Source organism: Lagenorhynchus albirostris, chromosome 13 (assembly GCF_949774975.1).
Source record: "Lagenorhynchus albirostris chromosome 13, mLagAlb1.1, whole genome shotgun sequence".
NCBI classification, from domain to species: Eukaryota; Metazoa; Chordata; class Mammalia; order Artiodactyla; family Delphinidae; genus Lagenorhynchus; species Lagenorhynchus albirostris.
The window spans coordinates 85,230,822-85,247,227 of record NC_083107.1 but is presented as its reverse complement, the minus strand read 5'-3'; positions in this window follow the sequence as shown (position 1 = coordinate 85,247,227).

Below are 16,406 nucleotides of genomic sequence, written 5' to 3'. Positions count from 1 at the left end.
TGGCATTATTTCATTTTTTTCTGGCTGAGTAGTATTCCATTGTGTATATGTACCACATCTTCTTTATTCAATCATCTGTTGATGGACACTTAAGTTGCTTTCAACAATACTTCCTAATGGAAATTGCTTTGAGGCGCAAACACAAGAGAGCAACTAAATATATCGCATCCAATAACATTTTGGTGGAAAAAAAAGCATCATTATAAATTATACACACATTCATTGTAAGTAAGAATGGATGAGAGAAAAGGGAAGACTATCAGTGAAAAACACCTATTATTGAGAATTTATGTCCATTGACATGATTTATTATAATTTTATAGATTAAAAAAAAAAGTGCTTAAGAAGCTAGCAGTAGGTTCCATAATTAGAGGTTGAGTGGAGATTTCATGCCAGGCTAGAGTGTCTCTAGAACCAGGTTCATCTGTTATTCTTCAGAGCTCTTTTTCAATTTTTCAGCAGATATTACATTATGTTGGTACATATGTGGTTGATATTTTTAAAAAGTCCCTTATATATTACTTTTCTATTACAGGAAAAGCAAGAAAGCAAAAGAGAGAGAAAGTGTGAGTGAATGACAGTTGAAAAAAATGTTTGTCCCCTTGTGTGGTAATAACTTTGTTAGGATCGTCAATGATCTCTCCAGGAAGGACAGCTTGTCCATAAGGAAAGTGCTTATGAACATGGGGCCACGGACAGAACAGAGTGAAAACGTCCATGTGTTCATACGCTGCTTCTCTTTTCTGACAGTATCATGACAGTTATCTCAGTTTATTTTTAAAACAGGAGACATTTTTCAAAGCTGGAGGGGATTATAAGGAGATTGTCCAAAGACTTCTAGTTTATTGATAGGAAAAAACAGAGAAAAGTTGGAAAGTGACTACTCAAGTCCGGTAACCAATGCCAGAGTTCAAGTTGCTTCGCCCCAGCCTGTGCCTGTCTTACTGGAGCACACAGCCTGCCTTTCTCAGGCCTGTGCACAGTTCACTGCTTCTAGGAAGGCCTGACTCGCTCTTCTGCATTTCTATTTGAGCCCATCTCCCAAGAGGGGGTCACAGTGAAAGAAGGTCTGTCCCCGGCCAGCTGGTCTACCCTCCCTCTGCTGTTGTTCAGCAAGCTAACAGCTGAGGGGCCACCTCCCTGAGGGAAGGAAGGCTGCAATCTCATCTCCCCTTTCTCCTGAGGCCATAGGCAGAAGGGGAGGCGGGAACATGGCTTATTAGTAGCAGCTGCCCCATATATCAGGCTCTTATTTCCCAGAACTCACTGAGTGCTGCCTAGCGATATTTATATCTCCTGGACACACTGAAATACTTAAGCAATGGGCTTTAGCCATACAAATTATCTGCACATTGAAAGTGTCATTGTTTCCAGTAGTTACAGAACTGAATTACTACATTTCTTTAAAATGCCATGTTAGCTATTTTGAGGATAGTCCCTAGAAATGTATTATGGATGCAAAGTTAAAGAGGTAAGAAACACATTATGAATCCAGAATCTTAACTGTACCATCATCACCACATGTTTCCTCCCATCCACTCCCAGTGGCTCTCCATGACCAAAGAACACAATAAAAGAAAATCTGTCTGATGGTAGGTCCTCTACAAATATTCTTTGAGCGTACCTTCTAAATAAAGGAGAAGCAGTGATATTTGATTGCCTAATTATATTCCAGACACTTTGTACATTTAATTCTATTAAAACAACATTTTTCATACAAAAAAGAAAAATATATCATTCAATGCCTGCTTATATTGCTTATTTTCCAGGCACTCTACAAATTTACTTGCATTCTCTCATCTTTTCAATTGCTCTACCTTCTGCTTGAAATGCTGATCCACAGTGTATTGCTCAGGCTCATGCGTTCATGCTGTTTAGGTCTCTGCTCCAACACTGTCCCAGGATTCACACCTGGAAGACCTTTCACAGCCAGTCTAGTGAACATCTCCATCCTGCACCCACTGCCCCTGCCTCTGGATTACTCCTTGTTCCCTTGCTCTGCATGTCTTTTCTTCACAGCCTTCATTACTATTTGGCACACACACACACACACACACACACACACGTATATATTCTTCCTTGTTTTTCCCCCACTAAAATGTGAGCTCTATCAGGACAGGCATTAGTTGTATTTATTTGTGTTTTGTTTACCTCTGTATCTCTAGCTCTTATAATAAATGCTGGCACAGAGCTGAAACATTGTATAAGAAGAAATCATATCTTGTATCTACTTTACAGAGGAGGACACTTAGGCTCAGTGACACTAATCAGGTTGCCCAGTATGATTTCTTCAAGACCCAGGGATCAGGCCCTTTGACTCCTCACAACCTTGACAGTCGAGCTACTCTTTAAAACATTCACATTCTAATCCCTACTCAGTTTATACTTCCATGGAACATGGTCTCTTTTCTCATTACATGAATATTTATTAGATAATATGATGTGATAAGTACTGCTGTACTCCACGAGGACACAAAATTAGAAAGGGTCTCTGCCCTCAAAAATGTTTAATTGAACAGCAGAACACACATATACAGAAAGAAGTAACTGAAGTACAATGAGGAAACAAGATCCAGTCCAACTAGAAAACAGCATTGCCAACAAAGGGAGGCGTGAAAGAGCAGAAGAAGTTTGGAGATTTTTAAGCAATGATGTTAGACAAAGCATGTAATTCTAGCATATAGAAAACTCCCAAATATAACCGTATTGTTAAGTAGCTCTTTATGGTAAAATATAGAACAATGTGTGGGAAGTTAGTAAATTAAGGCTGAACACACTGACAAGGACTAGATTCTAAAATGACCTTCTATAGTCATTAAATTACAAGTTAATTCTGAGAGATTCAGGCAACATATACTGAAAACATATAAATATGAAAAATAATATCAGGTTTTACAATTGATGAGAATATTTTCTTATGAAAAGTGGTTCTTGTAAAGCAAGAACATTCCCTGGCGGTCCAGTGGTTAGGACTACACGCTTCCACTGTAGGGGGCACGGGTTCAATCCCTGGTCAGGGAACTAAGATCCCACAAGCCACGTGGTGCAGCCAAAAACAAACAAACAAACAAATACATAAGTAAATTGACATGTGGAAACAGTATAATATAATTAGCTGTGCAAGGCACTCAGGGTATCTGATGAAAAAACAAGTTTCCTCTTCATTCAGAGCTCGTAAGTTACCAGGGAGACAGTCCACCAAAATGTGAAAATAACCTCATTGGGGAGATATAAAAGGTGTCATAGTAAAACAAAAGAAGAAGCACTTAAATCTTTCTGGGTGACTTTCTGGGAAAGCTTCATAGGTGAGTGTGGAAAACACAATCATGGCCCCCAGTATGTCAACATCCTAATAACTGGAACCTGAGAAAGGGAATTAAGATTGATCATTAGCTGACCTAAAACTAGATTGTCCTGGATTACTCAGGTGGGCCCAACATACTGAGAAGTGTCCTTAGAAGTGGAAGGGTCAGGGTCAAAGAAAGAGATGTGAAGGCCAGGGCAAGGTCAGAGAGGTGCAATGTGAGAAGGATACAACCTACTGATGGTGACCTTGAAAGGGAGGAAGGGACCAGGAACCAAGGAGGTCCACAGTCTCTGGAAGCAGAGACACAAGGACACACATTCTCCCCTGGAGCCTCCAGAAAGAACCTGGTGCTGCTGACACACTGATTTTGGCCCAGTGAAGCCCATTTTGGAGTTCTGACCTCTAGAACTGCAAGGTAATACATTTTTATGGTTTATGCCACTAGGTTATCATAAATGGTTACAGCACCAATGGGAAACTAATACAATGAGGTTGAGCCAATTCTTGAAAGAATGGCAAGAATTCTGGGTTAGGGATTTTCTTAACTGTTTAGTCAAATTCGAAGAATAAAGTTGAGATATAGGGTTTTAGATTTGCCAAATCCCTAATTTTCATCATGCTGAACAAATTCTAAAAGATCCCTTTGCCAATATAGCAAAATGTGTAGAAAAAAACCCACTACTTTCAGGTTTAATTTTAAAATAATATCAAACAAATAAAATTTGCAAGAAGATGCAGATTCATGAATTTTTAATATTTTGATTGATGGTTTGCGTCACTCATTTCTTTTTCTCTCAAATTGTTAGAGACTAGGTTGAATACATCATGCACCTTCACCACGAATTTAACTTTTGCCTGTGTTCAGTATTGCAATCTCCACTTTCTTCTTGCCTCATTTTGGTATATTTTTGTCCAAAATTTTATTATAAGCCTTTAAATTCACTACATTTTATGTGTCTTTTGCAAATATGCAACAATGCAGTAGAGTGTTGCTTTGTGTTTTTGTTTTTTTAGGCTTCCAAGAAGTGAATGGTATTTGTTGCAAAACTTTAAAATAATAAAATTATTATGATTAAATTGAACATTGAAGCATTTTCAGAATTTTTTGATTTAATGTTTAAATATGTTTCTTCTATTAGGTGAGTTAAGTTTATTCACTTTTATTAATATGACTGGTAAGTTTGCTCTCTACTTTGTCACATTATTTTATAAAAACTGTGTATACTATGGTATATTTATTGTACTTCTCTAGTTTGTGTGTTTCCTTTGGTATTTAAAAAATATTTTTGTATTTCTGTCTTAGTAGTTATCTTTGCACTCATAAATTTGAAAGTACCTTTAATCACCTTTTTTCTTATATAACAATTTTCTCACTTGGTCCATATTAAATGCTGTCCTTTGACTTGTCAAGTATTCACCATCAGTGCTATTCTACATTTGCTACATTACATTTCCTCCTATCTTTTTAGTTGCATCATTTCTACTTTGTTGAGATATACAACTTTTATGTGCTATTCTTCTAGCTATGGCTTCATAAGGTTACTATTAGCTCTAAAATTATCTGTGTGTGTTGTCATCATGAACAATTTTACTGATTTTTCCAAATTGTTGCTTGGTTTAATGAAGCTCTTCCTTCAGTAGATTCTTAAGAAAGCTCATGTGTTTACAATTTCCTTGAGTTGTTGTTTTATCAGAACTCTTTACCTATAACCTTGATACTTCAAGTACAGCTTGGTTGGTATTTTATGTTTTAAGTTTCTCAAAATTATGCTCCATTATTACCTTTCTATATTGCCTTTGAGAATTCTCATACCTGTCTAACTTCTTAACCTTGTAAATTATTTTTTTCCCTTTGGACTGGGGTTCTGAGAGTTGAAACGATGGAGAGAGGCTTCACGAGAAAACAAACCTGTCAGTACCTTGATCTTGGATTTCCAGTCTCCAAAACTATGAGAAAAATAAAAATCCACCCAGTCTATGTATTTTGTTATGGCAGTCCTAGCAAACTAATATGGGGGTGGTAAATTGGGGAGTGCATCTGTGCATTTCTACATCACAGCATGATCTGGTGACCTGTAAACAAAAGGAAAATTTACCTACCTCCCTCATCATTCACCGACCCGTAACCACTATCGATGGTGGAGCTGCTGCAGGACAACCACAGTGACCCCTCTCCATTTACAAAGTGGAAAAATGGGAAACATAGCAGCCATGGTCTCTAGAAATTCATCACCCTCCTGGGGAGGCATTGTGAAGAAACCCTCATTCTAGCAGTAGGGGAAATTTCTCAGTAGGTCCTCAATCTACTTTCTTGCAGTGAGTTCCTAGTCCATTTTTCTCTGTGCTCATATATGCACCTTCTAGGAGGTTATCTTCCACGGCCATATCCAAGGTGAGCAGAGAGGCATATGACCTTATGTCTGCACAGCCTTCACAGGCATCTTCATGCTGGTGGCATTTGGGAGGGTCAAAGAGTGATCTTACAATCAATAAATGATCTTTAAGCTAGGATAATGGTTTGTTTGGGAACACAGTTTTCTCAGAAATGGTGGACTTCTGGTCTACCTGCCTCTAGCTAGTCCCATGTGTCAGTATTCAGACTCACAGTTCATGATAGGATTCCCGAACCTGCTTTAGCTTTTCCTCTTTTTCCCTGAGTCCCTTTCTTCCACACTGATGACAGCTGCCTTGAAACTCTTGGAAAAATCATCTTGGACAGGAAGACAATTTTCTTAACCTAACCTCTTCTTATTTATTGAGTCTCTCTGCTGAACTAAGATTTTTAAGTTTTGGAATTTTTTTTTTACTTTTATTATGCAAGACCATTTTGAATTGTTGCCCTTCCTTTATAGAGTCCAGAAATTCTTGTCTTTCCTAATCCTTCAAAGCTCCATATTTTGACTGTCTAGTTGTTTCTGTTTCTTCTCTAAATAGCTGATTCTTGTCCAAAGTCTCCTGTATTACAATATTTTGCTAATCTCAGCAAATAGAAGCTAATTCACAGTAACATTCTTCTCTTTCCCAGACACTCTCCTTGGAGAAGCATGAATTTGTGCTTTTCTACCACAGACACTTAAAGCCAAGACTGAAGAATCACTGTACTCAGGGCTCCTCTGCAAATGTAGACTTTTCTGTGGTTCATGCTTCAACTCATTCCAGTATCAAGGCCAGACAAGGGGAAGAATCACTAGGTGTGCCTGTCCTTCCAGAAGGGAAATGTGGCTCATATGGAGTCACATGATGGCAGAGTCCTTGTCTCTAGTGACCTCTGTGGGAGGGAATTATCAAAAGGAGTCAGGACCCTGAAGGCAGGATAAGCCCTCCAGTTCAGATGGCTATAGCATGCAAATCTCGGGCCTCACTTAATCGGCTAATCTCATTTTAATTTAAAGCACAGCAAGTTCTCTACCTTGGTGCTTGTCTCATGGAAGCAAAGGAAACACTAAGGAAGGTTTGGGAGGAGAGGTGAAGAGGTTAAGTTGGGAGACCACCAGATGAGCTTCCTGCCAGGGGCTCTTCCAGCTCGTGATCCCAAAATCAGTTTGGTCCTGAATGGAGCAGAGCAGCAAAACTGGTCCTAGAATGACCCAACGTCTAGTGCAAGGACAGCTTGCTGAGCTATTTTGGAGTGAAAGGGAAAACCAGCACCTTCTTCCAGTGATATCTAAGCTAGAAATTCTTGAAGAGGCAGTTCAGGCTAGGGAGCAAATACATTGTGTTTCTGTTGTACTCCTTGAACCAAGAAGTGTTACCCTGAGTCAGAACTTATTGGGACAAATTCCAGCTCATGGAGGCCTGCTGGTGCAGGTGCAGTCACAGAGCTCATGTCCATCCCATTCAAGCGTGTTTCTTCCTCTCAAAGTCTTTTGTAGCCTGGGTAGTGGGCCAGAGACTCTTCAGAACAGTTTACACTTTCTTCCGCTGGTCACCCCAGGGTAAAAGCAGCTTGGGACCAACTTTTAAGTTAATTTATCAGCTTCATGATTCCCTGACTACCTGCACAGTATGAACTCTAACCCAAAGCTCAGTGCTTTGAAAGCTGGAATTTTGATTTCTCAGGAAATTGATTTTGCTTTTTGTTTCATTTTTCCCCAGTGCCTGGGGTATGACAAACTTTCTTGTCATCGCACTGTACTCATGAGTGGATTTTTTTTTTTTTCTAGTCCATCTCTTCCCTGGGAATAAAGTCATTCAGAAGTTCTGGAGTTTTGCACGTCTCTACATCACAGAGGCCAAGGATTTCAACCAACTGACTCACAGCCACACCCTTAGGCTACTCACTCCATAGCCCTACCTTGCCTGCCGATCATTTTGTTCCCTTAGGGTTTTGGTTTTCTGCACCTCATGCATGTCTGACACATGGAAAATTGTCTTTCTTACAAGCTAAGAGTGCCTTTTAAAGAATGTTCCTTCCATCTGAGATTTCAAGGAATTTATAGTAGGAGGCTGTTCAGACTCTACTGACTTGATTTATTGGCCATATTGTCTTCTCTGAGCTCAGTTTCCTTCTTGCAAAATGGTGATGATCATATCTACTTTGCATATTTTTAAAAATAAAAATTAAGATATGTGTGTGTATTTTGATGCTAAACATTATTGGAGAAAATATACATTTGTGTATAGGTGTGCACACTTAAATATACATATATATTTAAAATATGTACATGATATATATATATATATATATAGAGAGAGAGAGAGAGAGAGAGAGAGAGACAGAGACAGAGAGAGAGAGAGACAGAGAGAGAGAGAGAGACAAAAGTATTTTTTCAGTGATACTGTTGAATAGCTAGTAACAGGGAACAGAATATTCAAGAACAGGGAACAAAGAGTATGCCCAAAGGGTGTGGGGCATTCAAGCTTCTCATTTCAGGGCTGCCCTGTCCTCTTTCTTCACCAAGTGTTGGGCTGGGGGCCACCCGACAAGCAGAGCAAGCACAACATGAACCTTCCACAGACGCAGGCTTCCCGGGGAGACTTCCTCCAGGTCTATCAACAGGGAAGAGAAAATCACTCCAAAAACCTTCAGTGTTGAATTTAGAAAGCTTTATCCCTCCTGGAAAGGCTTTCAAACACAGACAACGGACTTGGTTTTGAGTAACAGTCTGCTGTTTCACTCTCTGAAGGCTCCGCCTAACTCAATTTTGTGGAGCATCGACTCTGATTGCTCCCATACTCAGGTGCCTGGAAGCCAGTGTTTCATGAAAGGATGCCCCTGTCAGGAGCGGGCATATCATCTGGCCCTGAGCCGTCAAAGAACAGATTGTGGAATTACCATTAGAATACAGGAGTTTGGAGCTGCAGGCAGCAAGTGCAGAGCCGGCAAGCATATGTCCCCAGCATGATATTTTAGCTTCATATGAAGCCGTAAAGTGGAAATAAGCCAGCGGTACCTCAGCAACTGCTAACTGCTCTGTCTACCCATGTTGCCACATTGTGCCATATGTCCGGGAGATTCTCAGGAAAGGGGGCATTGCTTTCCTTCAGCCAACTGACAACATTTCCCAAAAGGGTGCAGAATAATGGTGTGAGACTGGTCACAAAGGCCACACCTACTTTTATTTTCCAGCTTGCCTCATGGAGCTTTTGCAACTCTGGTAGAACATTGGAAGGTCTCTCAGCATTGATGAATTATGGTGAAGATGCAAAAGCTTTCATAAAGTGAAACACATGATCTTAGGGCTCTGAATGTCTAACTCTAGACAGCTAATATTTGTTTCAAGTGTTGAATAGTACTTCAAAACGGAAAAAAAAATGGGTCTTTATATTATTCTTAGAGTGTTATCAATTTTCAAAAATATATTGAAATGATTCACTTTTACTAGGCTGATTAGCTTCCCAAATGTGAACCCTGAAGCATGGTGAAAGAGACAAATGCCTCCTACAACTGACCTATACTGGGAGTCATATTGTACAGCAGGAAGAACACAGACTTGAGAACATATGGACATGGGTTCAGACCTCAATTCTTCCAGATGTGACCTTCAGCAATACCTCAAACTCCTGGAGTCTCTGTTTCCTCAAGTGGGAATGGCAGATTATATGCACAGGGGTATTGTGAGCATTATCCATGGGAGCCTGTGGGAAGTGCCCATCACGATGGACCAGTTATGTCCTGATCAGCTCTTTATGAGGTCATAGTATGTAATCCCCACTGTAAAGAATAAGGTAGATATGATTACTTCAATTTGTAAGTGAATGATGGACTGGATTTCAAAGAGATCAATGAAATTTCCCAATATCATAGTGGAAAAGCTAGGATTTAAATGCAGAACTCTAAAACTCCAAATCCCCCACTAATTCCAGTACACCATGATGCCTTAAGAAAATAATATTGTTGTCTGTATGCCATTCTCACATGAACTAACTTTCTGGGTATTGAAAACACCATTAATTCTTAATTCCATGCATTTTGAACCTATATTTATTAATGACAATATGGAAAATGCATAAGTAAAGCATGTGATTTCTGTAATTTTACCAATTACTTATTAGTCTCAAATCATTATGACTAAAGGTGTCTATAAATTAGACAAATGAGTGTGATATTCATATGGATTTTCTTGGAATTGTAAGATATTAGGAATGAATGGCTAGATGAAATGTTAGTGTTGATTTGGACCAACTCCTTTCTTTAGCAGAAGTAGACTATATACTAACCTACTGATCTTTCTGTGCATAAAAACATCTTTCAATAGGCACAAACTTAGCAATGAAAACATCTTGTGAAATAATCTCATATCAAATCATATGATTACTGTCTTTCAGAATTATCTAAATATCTTTCATGAAAAAATGTATTATGCACCTTTCTGAATCTGTTTTCTATCTGTTAGAATACAGGTAAAACTGCCTACTGTAGGGGGGTTCTTTTTCATTTACCAAGTATCCGGGTGCTCCCTCACCCCCCTTCCCATAAGGTACTTAGTCCACAAGTCTAGATCTAGTTAATGAGCTGTGATTGGAAGCAAAGGGTGGTAGGAACTAATGATCATAATAACAACAACAATAAAAACAATGGTTTCCTAACCCTAATCCTAACCCTAAACCTAAGTCTAACCCTAATTTCATAACTAGGCTATGATTTTTCTTGCATCTGATTGGTTTGAAGAGATTTTTGCCACTGCATTCTGTTTAGATCTCTTACCTTACAGTATGTCTTCATCCTCCCTTATGCTTTTTGGAAAAAAAAAAAATTACCTAAAAGCATCTTTGATTTTGTATTTAAGTCACAATGTGACTTCAAGCTAACTCCCCAGAATCATGGGTTTCCTTAGCTCTCAACCCCATTAACTAATATTCACCCTTACTCTTTCACCTGTTATATACGTCAGCCAGATTGAATTCCTCACATTTTCTGAATGACGGTGCATTTTTCACAATGTTGTACCTCTGCGGATTCTGCTCCCTTCACTGACGTGTCCTTGAAGTAGTTCTCACAGTCACTAGGTCTGACATACACTGACTCTGAAGGCTTTGGGGGTTTGGGGCTAGTTCTGCTAAATGATGGTAACCATAGGACCCCTTCCGAGACCAAGGCCAGAGGTACAACTGCCCAGAGTATGTACACTAAGTTACAGCAAAAGAAAACACTATTGAAGCAGTTCAAGAGGGGACCCAATTGAATTACACAAACAGTTAAGTGCCGTGAATATCTATTCAATAATCTTGCCTCTGTGCAGATGAGATAAAAGAATAAAGCAGGAATTGTTGGGAAGCGAGAAAAATAAGCTTACACCACAAACCCTGGGAGAAATTTTTCAGGCAGAGAAGCATAAATGCATGAAATGGCCTCTCAACAAGGCATAGGAGAGAAATAAAAGTCAAATGAGTTGGCGCTGGGCCAGGATGGGCAAGAAGCATATCAGGGAAGAAGCGGAGCCCTGGTGCTTCCCTCCTTTCTCTCGCCTCCACGCGGCACATGGGGGCTGGTGGGGAGCTGTGTCTGCAAGCATTTCCTTCAAGCTGTGCATTTATTTTGAGACTAAGGAAGGCGATACTTCTTCATTCTGTCCTTGCCTTTCACATTCAGCTCTTCTACTCATAGCCCTTTGGATGGATGTTATGGGGTAGCGTAAAAGTACAGAATCTTCCAGCCAGGCCAGCCTCCTTTCTGATCTTTCCCTGCACCTTCTAGCTTGTGATCATCAAAGAATTACATTGTCTTTCAATTCTCTGCAGCTTGGGGGTTGGAATCCTTAGCACGAAATACTGCCTATTTATGTTTTCAATGATTCACTCATTCAAATACTTGAATCAAATACCTGATTTTCCAATAAGCTCCAGGGTAGTGGGAAGGTTTGAGACAGTGGGCAAAATAGTCAAGGTCCTTCTCAGATGGATCTTGTCATAAAATCATGTACAAGAAAACCCTGCCACAGTGCCTGGAATATACTAAGTGCTTAGGAAATGGTACCTGGACTCCTGTCCTCTTTCTCTCTTATCTTTCCTACACACAACTTAGTGCCTCTGTCCTCTATGTGCCCCAGGGAATCTCACAACAAAGGTTTCTAATTTCTTTCCCAGCTTAGGGTAAGGAGACAAGATTTGGATGAGTAGCCAAATGGAGAATTTCTCTTGGGAAACTTCAAGGACTCGATGCAGCTGCTGAGAAAAGGCCTCTTTTTACATGATCCTGATGAAGTCAAATGCACTACATCAGCCGTGATTCAGAGCCTGACTGCACATCGTGACAGGACAAAGGAAAAGCAAGAATTCTGGAAAAAACAAACGGAAAATAAACCCCGACAAAATTCCAACCAACAAACAAAAAATAAACTAAACCAAAACCCCTCTCTTCCATTAACAAAGAAACTTAGGGATATTGAGGCCCTTCCATATAACGATCTCTGATCCCTACCAGAAAAATGTTACCAGTATGGTCCCCACTTCACAAGATGCGGCTCAAAGGATGAGGATGAATCCAAGGGTATCATTCTGCATATCATTCAGGAGGGTTTTTAATTTCCCATCAATAGAAGTTGACTGAGGCTTATTTAAGCAGAATACAAGTTTATTAAAAGAATCTCAGTAGGTCACAGGATTGCCAGGTGGCTGAAAGCAGCAGTCTGAGGGCTGTGCAGATGAGAAGCATACCCGACACCGCATCCTTGACCAGATGTGCAGAGGGAGGGGTGCCCAGCACTGCTCCACAGTTTGCACCTCTGGGGCACATGTATCAGGACAGGGGTCTTAAGGCAATCACCACCTGAACATCACTGCTGCTTATCTTGCTTGGAACCCACCTGCAGTTATGGCTGATGTGGACGCTTGTGACCATTGGAGTCCAGTGACAACTTGTGTCAAGGGCTCAGAGCAGGCTAGACAGGGAGAGACCTGTGAAATACTTCTTCTTTAATAAGAGGTGACTCTGAATCCCTATGAGACCCATGCCAAAAGGAATCCCCTGAACATAAGGAAGAGGACCCAATGCTGGACACCAAGCACAGCAAATATCCATTAAACCAAGTTCGCACAGAAAATGGGCAGAGCTTGGACTGCAAATGTGGTTCCAATGTCTGAACTGTTCCTTTTTCCACCAGACCACACTATGCAATAAGCAATGGGTGCTGGGATATGATCTGCTGTATTTCTCAGTATTGTCGTCTCATAAAACAAAAACCTAATACCTTTACTTAGTCTTTTTTCATTTACAAAGAAATTCCTTTCCATATGATTGTCAACAACAACCTTGGAAGTTAAGAGGGCAAGTAAATGTACCTTTTATTTTCAGATAAGAAAAAGTCTGATGATGCACCTGGTACTTGCAAATATTAAAGCACTTGCCATCCTAAATTTTAAACTTCCTCAGACCTGCCTGATCACTCTACTGGTTTGAGAACTTTGTTCAGTTTGGTATCACCAGTCCCTTGTATAGACAGGGATATTTGTTTGATTTGGTTTTGCTTTGCTTACCAATACATCTCTAGTGCCAAGAAGAGTGCCTGGCATAGAGGGAGCACTCAAAAATTTTTTTTTAAATAATTATATGAATAAATTAACTGATAGACACTGGTTGTTACTCTTAGGAACACATGGATTTAGAGCTCACACCTGCATATTTTTAGTCCAAATATATGTTCATGTATGATATTGGTCATCATAATTGCTGTTCATGAGCAGACAAAGAGTAAACAACCACCCTCTCTTCATACTCTGCCACACCACAGGCCTCACCTCCTTAGCCTATAATCAGAAGCCCTATCCTGGCTATGGGATCCCCTTTAACTTCCAACTAACCTCCCTCTCCAGGCCCTCCACAAATGAATGCCCCAGCATACCTCTGGAATCTTCTTGCCACAGCATCGAAGTCTTCTGTATTCCTCCATCCACTGGGCTATTTCCAGTCTTCACCTTAGAGTATCTCTTTGCAGTATTTGTTACCATTACAACATTCTTTCTTCTTGATTTTCTTCATTCCCTTAGTTACTATGACTCTGTTCTTTATTCTTTTTTGCTTTGTAGTTTTAACTATTTATTCTCTTTTTGGGCTCCTCTTTTTGGGTCCTGTGTCAAATCTCTCCTTTGAGTGTTGGCTTTCCTCAAGGTCCAGACTATTTTTCTGGACTTCTTTTCCTAATAGTACCTGATAATACCTAGTAGTCACCGTGTGCCAGCCATCTTTCTGAGCACTTTACACATCTAATGCATTTAATACATTCTAAGAGGTAAGCATTGTCAGTATCTCTATTTTTCAGGGGAAGAAACTGAAACACAGATAATTATCCTGCCCAGTGTCATGGAACTAGTAACTGGAGGTACAAGGAGAAGGGTCTAAGTCAGTGTTTTTAAGCTCTAGTTTTGGATTTCCCTTCTTTCTCAAGTGAGTGGGTGGGGCTGCCAAGAACTGGCTTAAACTTGTGAGTTGGGGAGGCCCTGGAGCCCAAACTAAATATCATTGCATTACCCTGGGTTCTCCATAGAGAAAGAACCAGTCGGAGATATATATGTATAATATAGAATTGGCTCACATGCCTATGGAGGCTGAGAAGTCCAAATCCAACAGATTTGCTGTCTGCAAACTGGGGACCCAAGACAGGCCATGATGAAAATTCCAGTCCAAGTGCAGGAGAACCTACGTCCCAGCTGGCAAACAGGCAGAGGGAGGAAATTCTCCCTGACCTCATCTTTTGTTCTATTCAGTAGCCTCCAGCAAATTGGAAGAGGCCCACCACACAATGGAGAGGGCAATGTTTTGTTTAGTCTACAAATTCAAATGTTAATCTCATTGAGAAACAACTTCACAGACACACCCAAAATAATATTTAACCAAATATCTGGGCACCACATTGCTCAGTCAAGCTGACACATAAAATTAACTGTCACAGTCATTCTTCCTAAGAAGAGACCAGTGAAAACAGGCTTGATGCCCTCAGTGATAGGCATTTACAGATAACACAAAATGGGACACAGAGAAACTGGTTTAAAAAAAAAAAAGATGCGCTGAATGTGGATGTGAAAACTGGAGCTCAGAGACTACTCATCAATAGTGACGCACATGGAAGACTTCCTTTATGCTTATTGTATATATAGCTGGTATTTTTTTTTTTACTACATTGCATTATGATAAATTAGATAAATAGTTGCCCCTGCCACTATTCTATAAACTCTGTGAGGGTCAGTAATATGCTCATAAAATCTGAAATCCCAAATTCTAACAGTACTGGGAACGCTGGCAAGGGTGAATCTATTTAATCGGGCTACAGGTTATTGAATTTCTCTGGGTACCATATATTCTAGGGAAACAAACTTATATTTTAAATTTACTAAGAAACACAGCACCCACATAACACTACCAAGGGGCAAAACACAAACAAATAATTGTAATGTACACATCACAGAATGGAGACCAGGATTCTACCTGGGGACCTTACAGCATGAGCTGGGGAGCATCAGAATAAATACTTGTACCCAAACATCTCTCACTGGCCTGTTGGTGTCCACTCTCTGGGTCATGAGAAAGCACCTTTGATGCCTGGGGACACTCTAGTGATGGGCCCTTTGTACAGATGATCCCCTTTCCCAGAGCATGGCCTGTGGGATGAAGGAAGAGTACTAATGACTTAGAGACCAATCAGAGCTCTAAGGAATGTGTGAGCTCAAGATGCACTATGACCTCACTTCACAGACAGGGGGACCGATTCTCTGTAAAGTTACATCACATTTACAAGTTCAGGCTCTGAAGGCTGGGCCTTCTGGCTTAACGTCAACTCCCCTCCCACTAAATATCTGACCATGGAGAAGGCAATGGAAGGGACAATGGAGAAATCTTTGCTATCTTAGTGTCTACTCTTTTTGAAGAGACAATATGGAAAAGAATAGCTGGGGTCCTGACAGCATCCACTGTAACATCTGAGGGCTCCAGAGTATGAATACAAGGATATGGGTTGGAAACAGATAGAGTTTAGTTACAAATTCTGTGACCTCAGATGAGTCATTTAACTTCCCTGAGTCTTAGTTTTTTCATCTATTAAATAAAGTTAGGAAATCATATTACAGGATAGTTAGAAATATATATATAGGATGAGCTACAACCATCTGTATTTGGTTTTCTATAAATGCGAGCCATTATCATTTTACAACAAATATGACATTTAGTCACTCAAGGAGAAACACCTAACTCACCTCCGTATGCTGACCCTTATCCATTTCCTTGCTATGCTGGAGAAGAGTTTGGGTTATAAAACTCTGCACTGAGATTATGATTTCTCCTTGAGGTTGATTTAAATACTCTGATTTTTTCCCAGAAACACAAATCAGCATGCTCTCTCCAGGAAATCTTGGTAACTCCTTGAAATTCAGCCCCAAATTTTCCAAGAAATGAGAGGTTTATTTGAATAATTTGTTTTGCTGTATAGACTATATCACATACTAGGGACAACATGTCACAATTTCATGAACATTTGAGATCTGTTGTAACAAGGTAGGAAGGATTTCAGAACATCTGTGCCAAAAGTGAAAGGCAAATAAAAAGATGGCTGCATATAGTTTCTAAACTTCCAAAGATCATGCTTCATGGTTACAAATGGATGGTTACACATTCTTTATCTGCAGTCTGATCAAAAATGGTAAGAAGAACCATAAGGAATAAATTCCGTGC